This window comes from Ochotona princeps, chromosome 21 (genome assembly GCF_030435755.1).
Source record: "Ochotona princeps isolate mOchPri1 chromosome 21, mOchPri1.hap1, whole genome shotgun sequence".
NCBI lineage: Eukaryota > Metazoa > Chordata > Mammalia > Lagomorpha > Ochotonidae > Ochotona > Ochotona princeps.
The window spans coordinates 42412548-42431009 of NC_080852.1; the positions used below are offsets into that span (position 1 = coordinate 42412548).

The following is an 18462-nucleotide window of genomic DNA, read 5'->3' on the forward strand; positions in this document are numbered from 1 at the left end:
AGGAGGGTGTGGTGAAAAGTCACGCTCACACTTAACGCTAAGAGACAAAGATATTGGAGAGGAGGACAACAAACAACAACACAACAGAATGTTATCAACGTTGGCTTTGGGAGCCTCATGCTTGTCTTTGAAGTCAAGACACATGGGCGCACAGCTCCGGCGGGCTGAGGGCTGGGATCTGTGCCGTGGTTAATGGTGTCCCCGAAGGAGCTGGCTGAGGGGGAGGACAGCAGAGTGCATTCCTGTGTGGCTTGGGGAGGACTGTTGCACTCTATTTGTGTGTCTAGGTGAAAGAGATAAGTCTATTTGCAGGTTGATGTTAAGAGGCAAAATGGGTAGGAGACACAGCTTCTGCCCTTTGAAGTTGTTAATACTTGACCCACTACTTCCCATTTCAACATTAACCTTAGGAAGGCAGCAGTGTGCTGTCTAACATACAAAGTACCTGAAAGCGCTTTCCTAAAATGACCCAAAGTAAAGATGTTAGAAAACCTTTACAACCTGCTGATCTCACTGAGGTATTACAGTGGCCAACGGGCCACTCTCTGAGACAGGATTAGGTCTCCCCAGAAGGCACTGTCTCCCAATCTGCACCAATAATAAATCAAAAGGGAGCTTTGAGAAGAAAGGTGCTGACTGAGATAAGTGTGCTAAGACAGCGTAAGACTCAGACGCGGGCATGCACCCCAGACGGGGGCTTCTGCGGCTAGCAGATGGAATTCTGGTGATGTGTTGGATGGCCGCACTGGTGTGGCTTGCATGTCACCCATCGGACTGCACCTCATCCCAGGTCGGTTCTCCCTGCCTCTCCCGTGCCCTCAGAGCCATGCAGAAACACCAGCACACTTGTCACAGAAGCCATGTCTTCTGTGACAACTGCCTGAGGAGCTCCTGTGTCACCAGCTGCCTGGCAGCTGCATCCGTGAGAGCCATCTGGGGACCTCACCTCCAGCCCACGGCGCCCCAGCCCTTTCTCCCGAGCTGGGGGAGATTCTCTCTTGCTTTGCCTCTTACCAGTCTCCCTGCACGTGTGAAACAAGTTCAGCACCCTTGTCTTAACGGGGGGTTAAGCTTATTTGCGAAAACACAGATGTATTTTTCCAGTCAATACAATGAAGGATTCTCACAGATGAAAATTAAGGGGTGCTGATACCTGTCACACAGGAGCGTTTCCTGTCCAGCAGTGCAGAAGACAGGGCTGATCCCCTCTGCTTCATGGTCATCCGCTAAGCCTCATAAACACTGGAGTGGCACCACACTGACCTGAATATGCAGAGTGGTAAGCGGCACCCGCCCCCCAGGACGTGCAGCCTGCCTCCCAGCTCAGACATGAACAGCCGGGACAGTGGACGGGCGTTCCTCCCAGCACAGACATGAGACAGCCGGGACAGTGGACGGGCGTTCCTCCCAGCTCAGACATGAGACAGCCGGGACAGTGGACGGGCGTTCCTCCCAGCTCAGACATGAACAGCCAGGACAGTGGACGGGCGTTCCTCCCAGCTCAGACATGAACGGCCAGGACAGTGGACGGGCGTTCCTCCCAGCGCAGACATGAGACAGCCGGGACAGTGGACGGGCGTTCCTCCCAGTGCAGACATGAACAGCCAGGACACACGACAGCCCGGCACTCCCGAGAGCAGGCACAGCCTCAGACCACGAGCAGCCACAGCTTTCCTTTTCCTTTGATGAGCAGGGGAAACCAGCCTTGTGCGAGAAAAGTCTGACATTTTCTGTCCACTCCATGAAGGTGCAGCCAGATCTCATTTTTGGTTCCACTTTTCTCACTTAGTGGCTAGCATTTCACACAGACAGGGGCATGTGGGCTTTCCCTGCCTGACCTGCTCTTCACGGCCCCCGTGCTGCCTGTTTGTCTCGGTCTGCATAGGCTGCACCTCAGAAGCAGCGGACACTGCTGGGCACCAGCTCACGCGTGTGTAGGAGTTCCTGCCTCCACTCTGCCAGCATGCCTTTGAGCTTGAAGTTATTATTTTAAGCCATCCTAACGTCAGTGACTGGGGGAAAAGGACGGGCGTGAGGATTGGGGCATTGTAAGTTAAGCCACTGCGTGCAACATGGTCTCCCATATAAGCACACTTTGATTCTCTGCTAAGTTGTGGGGAAGGCGACAGAGCACTGCCCAGGCGCTTGGCGCTCCACCACTGCCATGGGAGACCTGATGCAATCACAGGCCTGGCTTGAGCAGGCCCGGCCCTAGCTGGGTAACCATCTGCGGAGTGAACCAGCGGATAGACCATCTCTCTCGCTCTCTCTCTCTGCCTTGCCCTCTCTGTGACTGACTTTTAAATTAAAAAAAAAAGTAAAAAAAAATGAATAAATGATGGCTCCGAGGGTGAAGCCACTTCCTCCGACAGCAACGCCCCCTCTCGCAGGGCCAGTTACAGCCTCAGGGAGGCAGTGGCAAACTGCCCACTGCACGACAGACCAGGATGGCGCTTCGGGCTCTCACTTGTTCTGGTCCAGCCCTGCTCTTGTACTCACTGGGAAGTGAAACATGGGCTGGAAGATCTCTCTCTCTCTCTCTTTGCTTCTCCATCTCTCAGTTACTCTGCCTTTTAAATAAACACTTAAAAATAATTGTGGATGTTCTTGGTAGAATATTTGCATGCTCAGGAATATAAAGAGAAACACAACCCGATGTGATATTTCAAATTAACTCCAGTGAGGATAGCGGTACCTCAACTTCTAGCATTTTCTTTCTGTATTATTTCCTGAAAGTTTAATGACTGTTGCTATTCAGTTAACCATGTAGCGTTGTTAGCTTCTTTAAGATTTCATTTTCCAATGTGGTAATAAATTTTGAAAATGTCATGGCTATCCATGTGACTGACACATCAACGTGAAATCCTTATGCTGCTCCACGCCCTCGTGGCGATAAACACTGTGCCGGCATCTGGCATTGCTTCCCCTTTTCTGGATGTCTAGTTCCTGGGACGAAGGGACTCAGGGAGTTGTCGCGACCATTGCTCTTTTTTGCCTGAGTGGGTCCTCTGAGGCCATGCTGTTCTTCCCAAGGCAGGGACGTGCAGGTTGGGTGTGGGCGTGGACGGTGGGAGAGGCACTTCTGAGATCTGAGTTCATGCTCAAACTTGTCCTGCTGCACGTGAGTGAAATCTTAGCATAACTGCATGAGAAAATGCTAATTTCTCATTTTACAGAGAAAGGAATTCAAAACCAGTCGCTCTAGCATCTGAAGCCACAATTTTGGCAACTCAAGAATAGTGGAATTGGGAACGGAGGCTGCATTTAGAAAGACTGGGAGTACAGATGCAGCTGTCTGGGACGGACAGGAACCCAGCGCAACTGGAGAACCTGAGTGACCCTTGCCACCAGCCAGATAGAGAACCAGGGTATTGCTGAGCCCTGCTGATGGCCACTCTGAAGAATAAGGGGCTGATGCCGATGGTCGGCCAGGGTGGACCTCAGCCGGTGTTTGCACTGGAATTTGACAAACATGTGTTTTGGAAGTGGCAGCCTCCAGATGAGAGTCTGGATATGAGATGGCCTGCAAACAAGAAGGAAGTTGGCCTGGGGGAAGTCTGGGTCCCAAGCACCCAGGCAGCTTGGCCTCATGGGTGTTGCTCTGGCGGCTCCCAGCAGTCCATTCCCACTGGCAGAAGCCTGTGTCTTCCCACAGCATGCCCTGCATGCAAACCTCCTTTCTGGCCAGAGCCAGAGGACAATGCACTGTCCTCCTCAGCGCTCACCTCCACACACACAGAGCCTCTCTGTACCCGCGCAGACTCCACAGCTGAGCCTGGAGAACACCTCACCTGAACACATCTCACTGCTTCTCCTCACTGCATGATATACCGTCTGTCTCCTCTAGAGGTTGTCTGGCAACTGCTCCATCCTTCCACAAACATGAGTGTTTCACACATGGATAGGCTTTTCCGTGGCAAGTTCACAAATGCAGTAGGAAAGGAATAGAGCTGGGAGGTGGGAGGAGCCTTGCTTGGACTCACTAAGGCTTAGTTTCATCTCCTGTCACACCCTCTTCCCCTTCAACCTCCAAACCCCCACCCACCAAAGCAGGCGAAGAGCAAAAGCCTATAGTGATTACTGAACAGAGCCAAGCGCACTTGGAGCCCACATACAGAAATAACTGCCCAGAACTGCCTAAGTGGCCAACATGCAATGGGGAACTGCTATCGTCAAGCTTGTTCTTACACAGTCCAGGGCCGAGAAGCCGCCAGCTGAGGTGGAGGTGGGGTGGTTCCCTGGAGAGCCTCCTGTGCTGCTGCTGGCCTCGCTGCCCTTGGGGTCCCTGCCCTCTTGTCAAGTGCTCACCTTACCTCTGCTTTCTTCTCCTTCTCTCTCTTCTCACCTCCCCTTGCCTCCTTTCCTCTCTCCTCCCATCCTCTCTTCTCTGCTCCTCCTTTCTCCTCAGGACTTGGACGCAGCAGACCTTGTCCCTAAGAATCCCCGCACACTCCCGGCTTTCAGACAGACAAGAGCTTTGTCAGCCTTCTCTTCTAGCTGCCACACCGCAGTTCAATCTGTGTAACACACACCACGCAGGCTGTCTGGGGAAAATGAAGCAAGAAGGTTGGAAGATGATCTTCTATCCTTCTTATGAGAGGATTTCTCAAATTTTGAGGCTCTGAAAACCCGAATTATTATTTTCCAAGGGCAAATCTAATATGCAGTGTTTCTCGAAGTTACCTGAATGCAGGTTATGACCATGTCTCAGGGTTCTCTGGGGGTGTTGTGGGAGAGACACGAGGTGCCTGAGGGAGCTCCCACACGCTCTTCTGTGCCTTCCTGTTACTGCAGCACTGGACTTGGCTGGACCCAGGGATGACCTAGCCTGCTCCCGCCCTCATTCCGATCTCTGACACCCTTATCGAAGGGAAGCATTGGTGAGGTTCACTTTCTGATTATCATGACACACAATTTTCTGGCAGGAAATATTCATTTTTCCTTTTTGTGAGCTGGGAGGATACAGCAGTGTCCAGGAGTAACATTAACTACTGTGCAATGACGCAGGCTCTGGAGCAGGTTTCAAAACAGTTTTTAGAATATTACTTAACAAGGGCCCAGCGTGATGGCCCAGTGGCTAAATCCTTGCCTTACGTGCCCATATGGGAACAGCTTCATGTTCCAGCCGCTCCACTTCCCATCCAGCTCCCTGCTTGTGGCCTGGGAAAGCAGTCAAGAATGACCCGAAGCCTTGGGACCCTGCACCTGCGTGCGAGACCTGGAAGAAGCTCCCAGCTCCTGGCTCCTGGCTTCAGATCAGCTCAGCTCCAGCCACTGCAGCCATTTGGGGAGTGAACCAACAGATCTTTGTCCTTTTTCTCTCTGTAAACTTGCCTTTCCAAGAAAAATGAGTAGATCTTAAAAAAAAAAAAAAGAAGACTATTACTCAACAAAATAACTTGCGAAACGATCCTCCCTCTCTGATGGACGAGCAGGCTCAGTGGCCCAGGCACAGCCACTTCCTCACGGAGTCCACACGTGGTCTGCAGGACACAGCTTCCGCCCCGCCCACGCTGCTTAGTGTGCATTCCAATCACGCCACGTAAGGCAGCACGGGCTGCTGTTACGTCTCGTCTTTGACATCACGAGCCTCTTAGTTATTGTTACATGTGTGCACTTGCCTTGCAGATAGAGATGACCACTTACTTACAACCTCTCACAGCAGTTGCCTTTAACAATTCCGGTAGCAGTGTCAGCTGATTAAAATAAGATGTGAAATTACTGGCTCCTCTGTCACTTCTGCCTCCAGAGATTGGACTGGGTTAGACACAAAATGATCTAATTATCTGGGAGCTGCTTCGATAGGCTCCGTGAGCAGCCACGGTTTCAACAGCAATCAGGGCCTTGAGGACCACTGCGGGCCCTCTCTCAAGGCACAGTGGCCCTGGCACAACTGACAGCCGATTTAGTCTAGAGCCTGGACCATCTGGCTGAGGAATTCTCTCGGACAGAATTGGGGATGAAGATTACAGTCTCAGAAAAACGCTTTTGCACCCCAAGTGCTTGGGTAAGGCCGACAGATCCACCGAGGGCTAGGGCAATGAGCGTACCGACCTGCAAGTCCTGTCCTACCTGCAGGCTCGCCCTCCACTCTAAGCCAGGGCCAGATATACAGAAAAGAGACAGAGGACGATCTTCTGTCTGATGATTGACTCTGCAAGTGGCTGCAACAGCCAGAGCTCAGCCGATCCAAAGCCAGGAGCCCAGAGATTCTTCTGGGTCTCCCATGCAGGTGCAGGGTCCCAAGGCTTTGGGCCGTCTTCGACTGCTTTCCCAGGCCACAAGCAGGGAGCTGGATGGGAAGTGGGGCTTCCAGGGTTAAATCCGGCACCCATATGGGATCCTGGTGCGTTCAAAGCAAGGACTTCAGTTACTGGGCTACCACGCCGGGCCCTTCTGTTGTCACAGTGCATAGCATCTACTATGCAACATACACATTTGGTGAATAAACAACAACTAGGCATAGTTCTGACATTATAGTTAGTACATTCGCTATAAACCCAGCACCGAATCCTGTTACAGTCACTGGGGAGTGAACCAACAGAAGGAAGATCTCTTTCTTTGTTTCCTTTCCTCACTGTCCTATGTCTTTTAAATAAACAAATGAATCTTTAAAATTACTTGGGTTTTGGTTTCAGCTCAGTGTTTTTCAACAACTATTTCCTGAGGGCTCAAGATGAGCCAGATCCTGTTCTCAGGGCTCTGTATGCAGGATGTTAGTTAATTCTCATCAAGAACCTCTACTCTTTCCACAGAAATACATCCTGATATCTCCCCACCGACCCCTCGGAAGAACGTACAACACATGGCGGAAGCAAAGAGCAAGCACTCTGGGGGCTAAGAGCATCAGGTGGCATGCCTGCATTCCCACTCACAGCAGTTTTTCAGCAGTTTGCTGAGTTTCAGGCAGCCGAGGCCCTCGCTGCAGGGCCCTTTCCACTGAAGCATGCTGGCTCCACACAGGGCCATGAGGCTCAACATTCTTGCACCGTCTCCCCGTGACGTTTCTGCAGAGCTGCCTGATCTGTGCGTGAACACTTAGCCTGAGAAAACCGTTAGTCTGTTAAGCAAAGCCCATCTCTTCAGCAAATTCCTTCTGATAGAGTCGCTGCGGTTACAGGAGATACTTCCATAAGCACTAGCATTATGAGTTTGCACTTTTGCATCAGCAATAATGAGATCTAACCCTCCACTGTGACTATTGCTTTAAGGCAGACGGCACCGATTCAGACTGGGAAAAAGCTAAACTCTGTGTCGTCTCATGGAAACATCTTCAGTTTGCCTGCTACAATTCCTTGTCTACTGTGGGCTGTGAGACTGCAGGGCAGGGCAATCCCTCACATCCAGGTCCTTCCAAATGTTTGTGGAAAGTGAAATTAAAACCTAAGTGTATTTTGGACAAGATACTGGGAACCCCTCTGCACAGCTGCTTCCTAACATGCATTTTTATGAAATGTTCAGACCTTCTACTTTGCATGATTTTCAAGGTTGTGGCATCAAAATTAGCTTCTCTTTTAATTCTGTTTTTAAAGGCTTTTTTTTTTTTTTGACAAGCAGTGACAGAGAGTGAAATAGTAAAACACTGCATCAGCGCCCCTCTCCCCCCTCACACACACAGGCAGAACAGGGAGAAACAGCAAATGGGAGGGCTCCGCGGCCCTCTGGCTGTGGCCTGTGGGTAGGTCATGTGCAACCAGAAACCAGGACATCTGTTCAGATCTCCCGGGTGTGATGCAAGGACCGAGCCCGGAGCCATCGCCTGCTGCCTTCCAGGTGCAGTGGGAGGACTCAAACCAGCACTGCCACAGAGTTGGCTGTGCCTCGAGATGGCCTGACCTACTGCACCACAGTGCCAGCCCCTCCAGGATCTCTTATTCTGCAACCTTCACGTTTATTTTATTATTTCACTTCATCATTTAAGTTTATAAAACAAAATAGTGAGTTTGTAATGCAGAGGTTCCATAGACCCTGCACTGCCTATCCCTAATGTCTCATGTTGGAACTTTGTCTTAACTGTACACTACACTAACATCAAATGCAGAAAACCTTAAACAGAGAAGATGAAAGAAGAGGAAAGCAGTGACTCTTGGTTTGAGCCACACCTCCACCCGGGGTGACAGTGGAGGACAAGGTACTAGAACTATTCTGCCGGATTTAGGGTTGGTCTGGGGTATATTTCTTGGCCATTTGCTGTCATCCCTCCCTTAGAGTCACTCTCTGAGGAATGCCTTCACTCCACTCCACTCCACTCTCCCCTACAGCCCAACTTGTGCCTTTGCTGAAGTGTGGCCAGGAACCCTTAATTTCCTACAGGGCCTTTGTAGGGTGTTTTTCTCTTCCCTGCTTGGCTGTCATGTTCCAGTTATGGAAATCAAGGCAGCCTCAGAACTCGGTCTCTCCCCCACACACTTGTCACAAGTTCCACGCTGGTCTCCTCTCTGCCAGATCCTTCTTCTGCCTCCCTTCCTTCCTGCTCAGGGACGGTTAATCATTCCTGCGCACACTCAGAATGGTCAGCTGAGCAGGACTGAGCAGGAACTGAGAAGCAGCCATGCCTGCACTGCAGGTCGGAGGAGTACGTAGTCTCACGTACTCCATGAGCAGGGTCAGGGTGAGTGTAGGAGGGTATACGACTCTCTAGGGTCAGAGAGGGGCCACCGTTGACGGCCATACCAGATCCCTGTGTCCTGGAGCCGGGGAGCTGGCTCAGTGGAATAACTGTCTTGGACACCTGAGCTGCACAGTTGCACAGTCTCTGCTTAGAAGAAGTTATGGTTGGAGCTGGTGTAGTGGCTCAACAGGTTAATGCTCTATCAGCACTGGTATCGCATATGGACACAGCTACTCCATTTCTTATCCAGGTCTCAGCTTACGGCTTGGGAAAGCATTGGAGGATGGCTCAAGTCCTTGGGCTCCTGCACCCACAGTGGAGAATCAGGATTCCTGGATTCCGGTTTCACATGAACTCAACGGAAGACCTTGTGGCCATTTGGGCAGTGAACCAGCAGATGGAAGATACTTCTCTCTTTATCTCTCCTTCTCTCTGTAAATCAAACTTTGCAATAAATAACAAGGAAATCTCTCTCTCAGAAAAAGAAGAAGAAAAAGGAGAAGGAAGAAGCAAGAGCAGGAGGAAGAGGAAGGAATGGTGGCTCATGAACAAAGAACCTGTGTTTGTATTGTTCGTTGGCCCCACAAAATAACCATACAGCAGTGTGTGTGTGTGTGTGTGTGTGGGCTTTGATTTATTTACTTTTGTCACACTTTTTATTATTAATTTAAAATTATAAAACAAGAATTGTTTGATAGTTATACAAGAGTTTCCATACATCCTCCATGCACTCCCATATTAATTAATACTCCATTTTGGTAGCAATTAATCAATCACATTCAACTTCCTTATTATTATTTTGTTTAACAAACTGCCTTTTATACGTAAAACCCCTCGAAGTTTCTTGTATCCAACATTCTGGGTTCAGATTCTATTTATTTATTTAATTATTATATTCTAGATCTCATTTTATATTTTGTATTTTATATTTTCAAAATTAGCTTTTTGTTGTGCTTTTGTATTGCTTTATTCCAATTTGAAATAGTTTGAAATTCTTTTGTGTTTGCTTTTATTTTTATTATTCTGTCTCCTCACAGACATTTCTCTTAAAACGGCTTTCTGCATCTCACAGTTTGTGTAATGTTCTGCTTTGATTTGTTTCAAAAATTTTGGCATTGGCTTTTAGATGTTTTACAGTGAACCATAGGTCCTTCAGTAGATGCTCTTTAATTCCCATGCATTCATAAATTTTGTATTTTTTGTCTTGCAATTGATTGCTAGTCTTACTCATTTCTGATCTAAAAAGATACAAGGTATGGTTCCAATTTTTATAAATTTATTGAGAATGGTTTCTGGCTCAGTATATGATCTCTACTAGCAAACAGTCCAGATGCTAACGAGGGTGATGCGTATGCAGTAGGTATTTGGGCAAATGTGCTGCATGTCTCATTTTTAATGCTTCTGTGTGGGCTCTCCGTGGAAGCCCTGAGGGTCCTTGGGACCAGAACCTACACCTCTGTTTAGATCTAATGGTATTGGGTAAATAAGTGCTTTTCTGTTGGATGCATACATATTTATGATCGTCTAATTTTTTTTGTCAAATTGATCTTTCTATCAAAATACAATGCCCTTCATTGTCTGTTTTTAAAGTTTTTGATTTATTGTTTAAACTGACATGAGTACCTAATATAATCCTGTTTGCTTTAGGCTTCTAACAGGCAGCAAATTCTTAGATATTGAATTTTAAAATAATTTTTATTTGTTCAGCCAACTAAATATTTTCACTGGGGAATTTTTTTTTGCATTCAAAGTTAATAATGATAGATAAATAGATACATCCTTTCATCTTGTCAGTTACTAATTTGTCAGTGAATCTGGTGCTATCATATGTCTTCATGGTTATGTCTAACACAGCACTCCTCAGCATTTCATGTTAGACTCATTGACTGGTTATGAATTCCCATTGTTTTTGCTGGTCTATCAAATATTTTAACTGTTTTCTTACAGAGGATATCTTCAGCGAATTAAATTTTTGTGTTTTTACTTAATTTTTTAAGACCTTGAATAAAAGACTCTTCTAGTCTGAAAGACTTCTGCTGTTAATGTGATTGTTTCTGTTTTTTCATGTAAATGCTTTCTCCCCCTTACCATCTTTAAAATACTCTTTTGTCCTTAACTTTTAATAATTTCACTTCAATATATTTTGCAGAAAGCAGACTCTGCTTTTTGGCTGACCCTGGTTTAAGCACCCTGCATCTAGATGCCCACATCCCTTTCAAAACCGATCTCATTCAATAGGTTCCCAGTGCTTCTCTTCTGCCACGTTCCCCAATGAACCCACCCCTGAGAAGGCACTGCACCCTCCATGGCCTGGCCTCCTCTTGGCGCTCCCAACTTTCCTATACCACTGCACTGAGGTTGACATTTCTTTCTCTCTTTCCCTTCTCTCTGTAAATCTGCCTTTCCAGTAAAAATAGATAATTTTAAAAATTCTTATTGGAAAGGCAGATACACAGAGATAAGGAGAGATGAGAGAAAGGTCTTCCATATGCTGGTTCATTCCCCAAGTGGCTGCAATGGCTGTAGCTGAGCTGATTCGAAGCCAGGACGCTCCTCCAGGTCTTCCAAGTGGATGCAAAGTCCCAAGGCCTCAGGCCATCCTTCCCTGCCATCCCAGGCCACAAGTAAGGAGTTGGATGAGAAGTGGAGCAGCTGGGACACGAGCCGGTGCCCACATGGAATCTTTGCAGATGGAAGGCGAGGATTTAGCCATAAGGCCATCGCACCAGGTCCAAAATAGATGAATCATAAAAAAACAGTTGTTCCAATATTTTTCACACAATGAAAGTTGCTATTAGGCCCCAGAGCTGTGGCATCCCACATGGGAGTTCCCGTTTGAGTCCTGCTTCTGCTTCCAAACAATCCAGTACCCCAGTAATGCACCAGAGAAGCCGTGAAGGTGGTGCGGAGCCAGGACACTGCCCCCAGATGGAAGACCAAGATGGAACTTGTGGTTTCTGGCTTCAGCCTAGCCCAAACATGGCGACTATAAACACCTGGAGAGAAAAAAGTAGATAGAAGATGTCTCACTTTCTTTCTCTGCCTCTCCCTCTCTCTCTTACTCTGTCTTTAAAATAAAAAAATAATTATTAAAGTTGATAATTAAGAAATAGTAAATATTAAAGTACAGCATGTATTTGAATAAATGGATCATCGTTTAACTTAATAATACCTCCAAGCTCAGAGGTAGGTTTGATTTCTTAGACCTGATATTTATTTTGCTGCAATCACATTTTTTCTGACCATGATCTTGAAGCTACTATGAATTCTGTCTCTTTAAAAACTGTAAATTTCCTTATGAAGCTAGCAACATCTATGCCTCTGAATATAGCAGAATTCATCTTGGCTCTTTAAAAGAAGTGACATTGCTAACTCACACATCATGGAATGAAAGAAAGTATGTGTGTGAAAAATGCACCCGTGATCTTCAGCATGTTAAGGTGATAACACAAGTAAAATAAAATTATAATGTGAGACCACAGAGCTTATGCCTTCAACGTAGACTCACACCATGTTGGTTTGCGGTTGTAACTGTTGGAAAGATGTTGAGTGGCTCTATCCAGAATTACTATTAAAAGAAAGAAGCCGAACTGTCCTGCTGTACCACTATGAATGGAGGAAAAGTGTATTCATATACGTGATACACATTCAAATTGGATTGCACTTTTATAGCTGGAATTGAAATAGAATGGTATTCCATAAGCATCCAGACATGTTTCATCAGTTTGCTGTTCCTTTACCCACATAAAATGTATGCGAGATGAAATGAATACATGCACTTTCCACATGAATCACACTTCTGAAGTTAGAACAAAAAAATTACAGAAAATGGCAAGAGGATAGGAGCAAATTCTTGCCTTAATTTAATCCAAATGCTGGCTAACTATATGCCTTATAAATAGGGAAAAGTTACTGGTGCTGCACATTTGCCATCCCAATTTAGAATGTCACACTATTTTGAATCAGAATGGATTCAACGAGATCCAGAGAAACTAAGGCAACTATTACTCTGCCACAACCCCAGAGACCAGCACGCCCTCACCTCCAGGGTTCACTTCCCTAGAACCCTAGAGTCGGGGAACCAGAGCAAGCCCATGGATCCTGGGGGAGCAAGTAACTAACCGTCAACTCAACCCTACAGAAAATGCAGACACAGAAAGCATGTGCCTAATTATTATTGTTGGGCAGATGACTGGAGTTTGAAAAGATTGCCACACATTAAAGTTTTGCTAATAGTTTCTGATTGTATTTCCTGCGAGAGAGAGAGGGGGAGGTTGATACAGAGGTTTTCTTCCCGTTGCTCATGGCAAGAGACTCGTCAGAGTATAGGAAATCGGGGCAGCCTGAGAGCAGCTGCTAGCTGCAGTTGGAATACAGTCCATGCGACCACATATAAGAAGATTCAATCTGAAAGCACATCCCTTTCTTGCCTGAGTAATTAAGGAGCTAATTCTTGTCTGTGTCTCAGGGGGCAGACCACGGGCTCCCACGGGCTCCCACGGCAATCAGAAGACATTCAGTGACTCAGCTTTGTGAGGCTTACCTCTGGTGTCGCTAAGCGAACAGGAAATTCTTAGGGGAAACACTAGAGCTGCTGCAGGAGGGAATGCACTGTGTGGGACCAGAGAAGTGCCTCCAGCTGTTGCCAGAGACCCATTTCATAAAGGGCTCGAGCCTCCTGGAGGGAGCACAGTGCTATGTCGCAGTGCAAGCAGAATCCTCAAATCCTGCTGCTTTTTCCAGTGTATTCTTGACCCCTTTTCGAGACAGAAATACCTTCTGCATTAGAAAATCACAGAATGCAGACAGGAAGGAATTAAAAATTCATTTTACCCCCACCCATTTACAAATACAGAAACCGAGGTCTAGCGAGGACTGTGGCTTTTCTGGTGTCGGAACAAACCACGGCCTCCCTGAGATTAGAACACTTGTCCACTGGCACCCTCCACAAGAAAAACATGAGCAAACAGGCAGTGTCAGGGACTCTTTCACTCATAATCCAATATTCCCGTCCCTGAAGATCCTAGAAAAGCACTGATTGTCATGTCATCACAGAATAAAACAAAGATTTGCATAATATTGCTGACCAGGCAATAAAACAAAATCATCAACAGACACTAGCAGCAAGCTGGTGATAAAGCGGAGCAACCTTAGCCACTGGGACTGGAAGATCTGGTTCAGATTCCGGGTCTGGAGACTATGGGAGGGGAGGAAAGGGAGGAAAAAGTGGGGGGAACTACTATACCTATAAAACTGCACAATGGAAAATGAGAATTTAAAAAAATACTTAGAAATTCACAGCCCCGCTCTGTCACACACAGTGACAACACAGAATTGGATGGCGTTCACAAACCGGCTGGGTGGCACTGGAGGGCTATGCTCCCTCAATGTTGGATGGCTTACTGGGACCGCCACACCCTGGCTGTGCTACCTGGACAGCTGTCCCACACTGGCCACAGGACGCTGGCTGCCACACACTGGGCAGCTGGAAGGATGGCTGTCACATGCTGGTTTCATGACACCAGAGAGCTGTCACACACTGGCCATGTGACACCGGATGGTTGTTTTCCAAGGTCCGTATAATCTACCAGAGGAGACGGGTATTCTTCGCATAAAGGCAAGGTTTCCAAATGAAGAAGCCAGTGAGGAGGCAGAACCCAAGAAGGAAAAGAAGGAAAAGGTGAAGCCCACCATGCAGGGGCTTCAGCAGGCAATGAGATCCTTCCAGGATGAGGCAGAGTGATCCTGGGACGTGTCCTCTCCTGAGGTTGCTGGCAGGAAAGCTGGAGGTGGAGAGCACCTCTGGAAGGAATACAGGCAGGCTGAGCAGGCAGTGGACCTAGGTCAGCTCCGCCATGACAAAACAGAGCTGAGTTCCGTCTGTTTTGAAAGCAGAGACCTCAGTGTGAATCCATCTACTGCTGGAGAATGGCCCTTCCTGAGGAAGACGCATACCTTAGGTGAGCCTGGGTAGAGATGCTAATGAACAGACAAGCATGCTTGGCACTCGGACAAGCTGACAAGAGGCTAGCTGCCTCTAAATCACTCCAACAGACACAGCTTGCCTCACACCCGCCCTGAGGACACGGACGGGCCTTCACTCCCACGTGCACGGAGGCTGCTTACTGAAAATCCCACTGCCCTGGGACTCCCAGGGGTGTCATTCACTCAGAAGCTTAGGATTTTAGTGGGATGAACACTCTTTCAGATTCAGCTGTGAGATATACAATTGTGCACTGATCCCAAGAATCTCCGAACTCTGTTGGGAAATAGAATCCTAAGCCACCAAGGTCGGACCCCCAGTCTGTTGCTTTGAGGGAAGGCTCCCTGCTGGAATCGAATAGTGTTGTTCCTGCTGGCACACAGAGGGTGCACAGGTGCACCTGGCTCCTGTTCCCTTGGCTTGTAGCTCCCATCCTAGCTCACTGTTTTTATATCAAAGGCTGGTGGCATATGCAGAGGGCAATACAATGCAGAAACTGATGGGAGTCAACGAAGGCTCTCGGCAAGCACCTTTGAGAAAGTGGGTTCCCTGTGGGTAGGTGGGAGGTGGGACGCACACAGACATGCTTCCCAGGGGGCTGACAGGGCAGTTGCCAGAATGACCAGGCCAGAGGACTCCTGGTTGGTGTGCATGTTGAAGAATGATGGCATTCCACTGGGAACAGAGCAGACCTGGCTCAGGACATGAACGTTCTTCCATTGTGAGCGCTCAGAAGGGTAGGAGTGCTGTTCTGTGCACTCTCGGAGGCTGCAGTCATTGATGTCTTCGTCGTGATCTGGGAGCGGTGGTGAAGGGAACCAAGGGCTTGCTAACCATTCCCAACAAACAGCACAGTCCCAAGGAGCAAAGAACAGGATTGATTGTAGGATCATCAATGCAGAAATGACAAACCTTGTCTACAGACAAGATGTTAGCCAAAATTACAAACTCAGCCTTTGGGCTATAGCTTCTGTGTGTTTCTCTCATCTCTTCCTGGCACCAGCAGTAATTCCTTCATTTCACTTTAGAGTTTGATCTATGGTCCCAAGAAGCAAGTCATTCTCTGGGCACACCTGACCATTTTGTCTCAATGGCAGTTACAAATACCACCAACCTCCAGGGACCAAAGATCCATGGTCTTTGCACAACTGTCAACATACCCAACATAACCTCCCTTGCTGTTCTGCGTGGGGTGTTGTGATAAGTCGTCTGTGTACCTGCAGGTCTGTGCCCATGAAGAGACAGGAAAACTCACTTGAAAAGTGAGCAGGGGGCATCTGGAAGTACTAGTCACTGGGAGGTAGACATGGGTTTGAGCCAAGGAGGGCTCTCCCACATTTCTGCTGTCCCCAGTGAGAACAGGACATGGGGAGCAGCAAGAGCAGGGGAGCCGGAAAGCACTTCTGGCTTTGACACTGGTGCCCTGTGCTCCCCGCCTGCTGAGCTCGGAGGAGCACCTCCCTGGGAGAGGTCCCTTCTGGCTTTGACACTGGTGCCCTGTGCTCCCCGCCTGCTGAGCTCGGAGGAGCACCTCTCTGGGAGAGGTCCCTTCTGGCTTTGACACTGGTGCCCTGTGCTCCCCGCCTGCTGAGCTCGGAGGAGCACCTCCCTGGGAGAGGTCCCTTCTGGCTTTGACACTGGTGCCCTGTGCTCCCTGCCTGCTGAGCTCGGACGAGCACCTCTCTGGGAGAGGTCCCTTCTGGCTTTGACACTGGTGCTTTGTGTGCCACATGGAAGATGTCCTGTACCTGTGCTTTATGCTCTGTTTTGGTTGTCCTTGTTTTTGCTGGCTTCTCAATGTCTTCCCGGGAGACCAAGTTTCTTGAAGTCAAGAGCTCCTGAAAATAATTATCTGACTTGATTCTATTGTGTGAACTGAAATACTGCACTCTGCCTGCATAATTGCCCAAGTATTAGAGGTTAATTAAAAGAAAGAAAAATAAAGAGTTTCCAGAGAACAAGCATTCATACCCCCCCCAAAAGAAGCATTTTATTTAAATAGACACCTGGGATTCAGACCCAGTTTGTGCATTTAAGCTCCTTCAATCTCATCATATATTTAATAATTATTAGTGATCATGTAATTAAAGAACTTTGAGCAGTGTTAAATGAATGAGAATATTAAACGCATACTTTTCCTGATCAAACAGCATGGCTATGAATTGAGTCATGCACATAGTTGGATCATTGAAGGAAAGAACAAAGAACTCTGCATGTGACGACACTGTGACAGAATCCTGGGTGCTGTGTGAGGTTCCGGATGGCTCACGGCTGTCAACAGAGGGAGTGTGGGTCAGTTATGAGGTTAGTTCTTTGGAATACAGGAGTTGGGGAAAGTTATTAGATTAATTGCATAGAATAAAAAGGACCATGAGTCAGCTGTTAAGTCAGGAATAAGATGGAGTTTGGGCCAGTCATATCAGTTAACTGTAGAAAACACCTCCACTTTCAGGCCATTGATGTATAACCACCAACTTTCAAAAATTTTCTATATTTATTTATAAAATAACAGAAAAAAAATTAGAAAATTTACAGACATAAAAATCAAGAAACAGGCCAACATTGTGGCACACGAACTAAAGATACTACCTGTGGTACCAGCACCCGACATGGGCATCAGTTTAAAATCTGGCTATTCCGTTCCCTATCCAGCTCCCTGCTGCCAGCCTGGGAAGGCAGCAGAAGATGCCCAGGTGCTCAGGTACCCATCAAGCTCCCTGCTGCCAGCCTGGGGAGGAAGCAGAAGATGCCCAGCTGCTCAGGTGTCCATCCAGCCCCATGCTACCTGCCTGGGAAGGAAGCAGGAGTGCCCAGGTGCTCAGGTACCCAGAAGACCCAGGTGAAGTTCCTGGTTCCTGACACTGACCCGATCCAGCCCTGGCTATCGAGGTCATCTGAGAAGAGAGCAAGAACACAGAAGAAGTGTCCGTCTCCTGCCGACCCCCTCTCTGAAACTCTGACTTTCAATTAAAGAAAACAAAACAAAACATAAAAACAGAAGCAGGAAATGCAGCACACTGAATCTCACTACTTTTCCAGTTTCCAATAACTTTTATTGGAGTGTGTTAAGAAGTGTGTTAATTCGCACACAACAATCAAGGATGAAGGAACATTACATTGCTGCACCTCCAGGGTCACTCACCTCAGCACTGAGCCTGTCTGTAGTGCTTCAGAATAATAATAATTATTATTATATTTATTTTATAATTATATATTATTTTATTATTTATAATTATGTATTATCATTTTCCAACAATATCTTCCCAATAATATTTAATTATGCAATAATTACTTTTCCAATTCAGCTGATGACTGCATCTTGTTTAAAACAGTTTATGATAGAGGTGAGTAGCAGCCACCATGTGCAATATCCCTGAAGAGCTAAATGAGAAGCTGAAATCCCGCTCAGTTCACAAGCTCTGGAGTCCAGTGTCGGATGTGGACAGAATCAGAAAATGAAGATGGAGCCACAGGAGGGCCCCGAGCGGCAGCAGCTCAGCTGGGTCTGCCCAGCACGGACAACAGCCTCTGGTCACCCGGTACTTCCCATTGCCAATGTGTCTCCTGGTCCAGCACTTAGAAATGGCTAAATTCCACCCATACACCTGTTAAGCTAAACATAAGAAACTGCTCCACATCCTCCTTGAATTCAGATTTCAGTCCCATTTGGCCCATGGCCTCTCAGCCCCCGACCTCGTCTCTGCCCACATAACTGTCACTCCTCATCCTGGCCTTAAAGTCATCACCGATTCCACAGGGGCAAATCTGGGCATTTGGCTTCCTCTCATCAGGGACACATCCAAAATACCTCAAGACTCACCTCCCCTGCTCCTGATTCATCAACAAGCTGCTATGAATCCTTTAAAAA

The 18462-nt window shown here is 47.5% G+C and overlaps 1 protein-coding gene across 1 annotated transcript in view; it reads right to left on the bottom strand.

Moving 5' to 3' along the window:
• The window catches only part of LOC101526140 (contactin-6), a 128878-nt gene that overhangs the window by 102073 nt on the left and 8343 nt on the right, over window positions 1-18462 (bottom strand). The window lies entirely within an intron of this gene.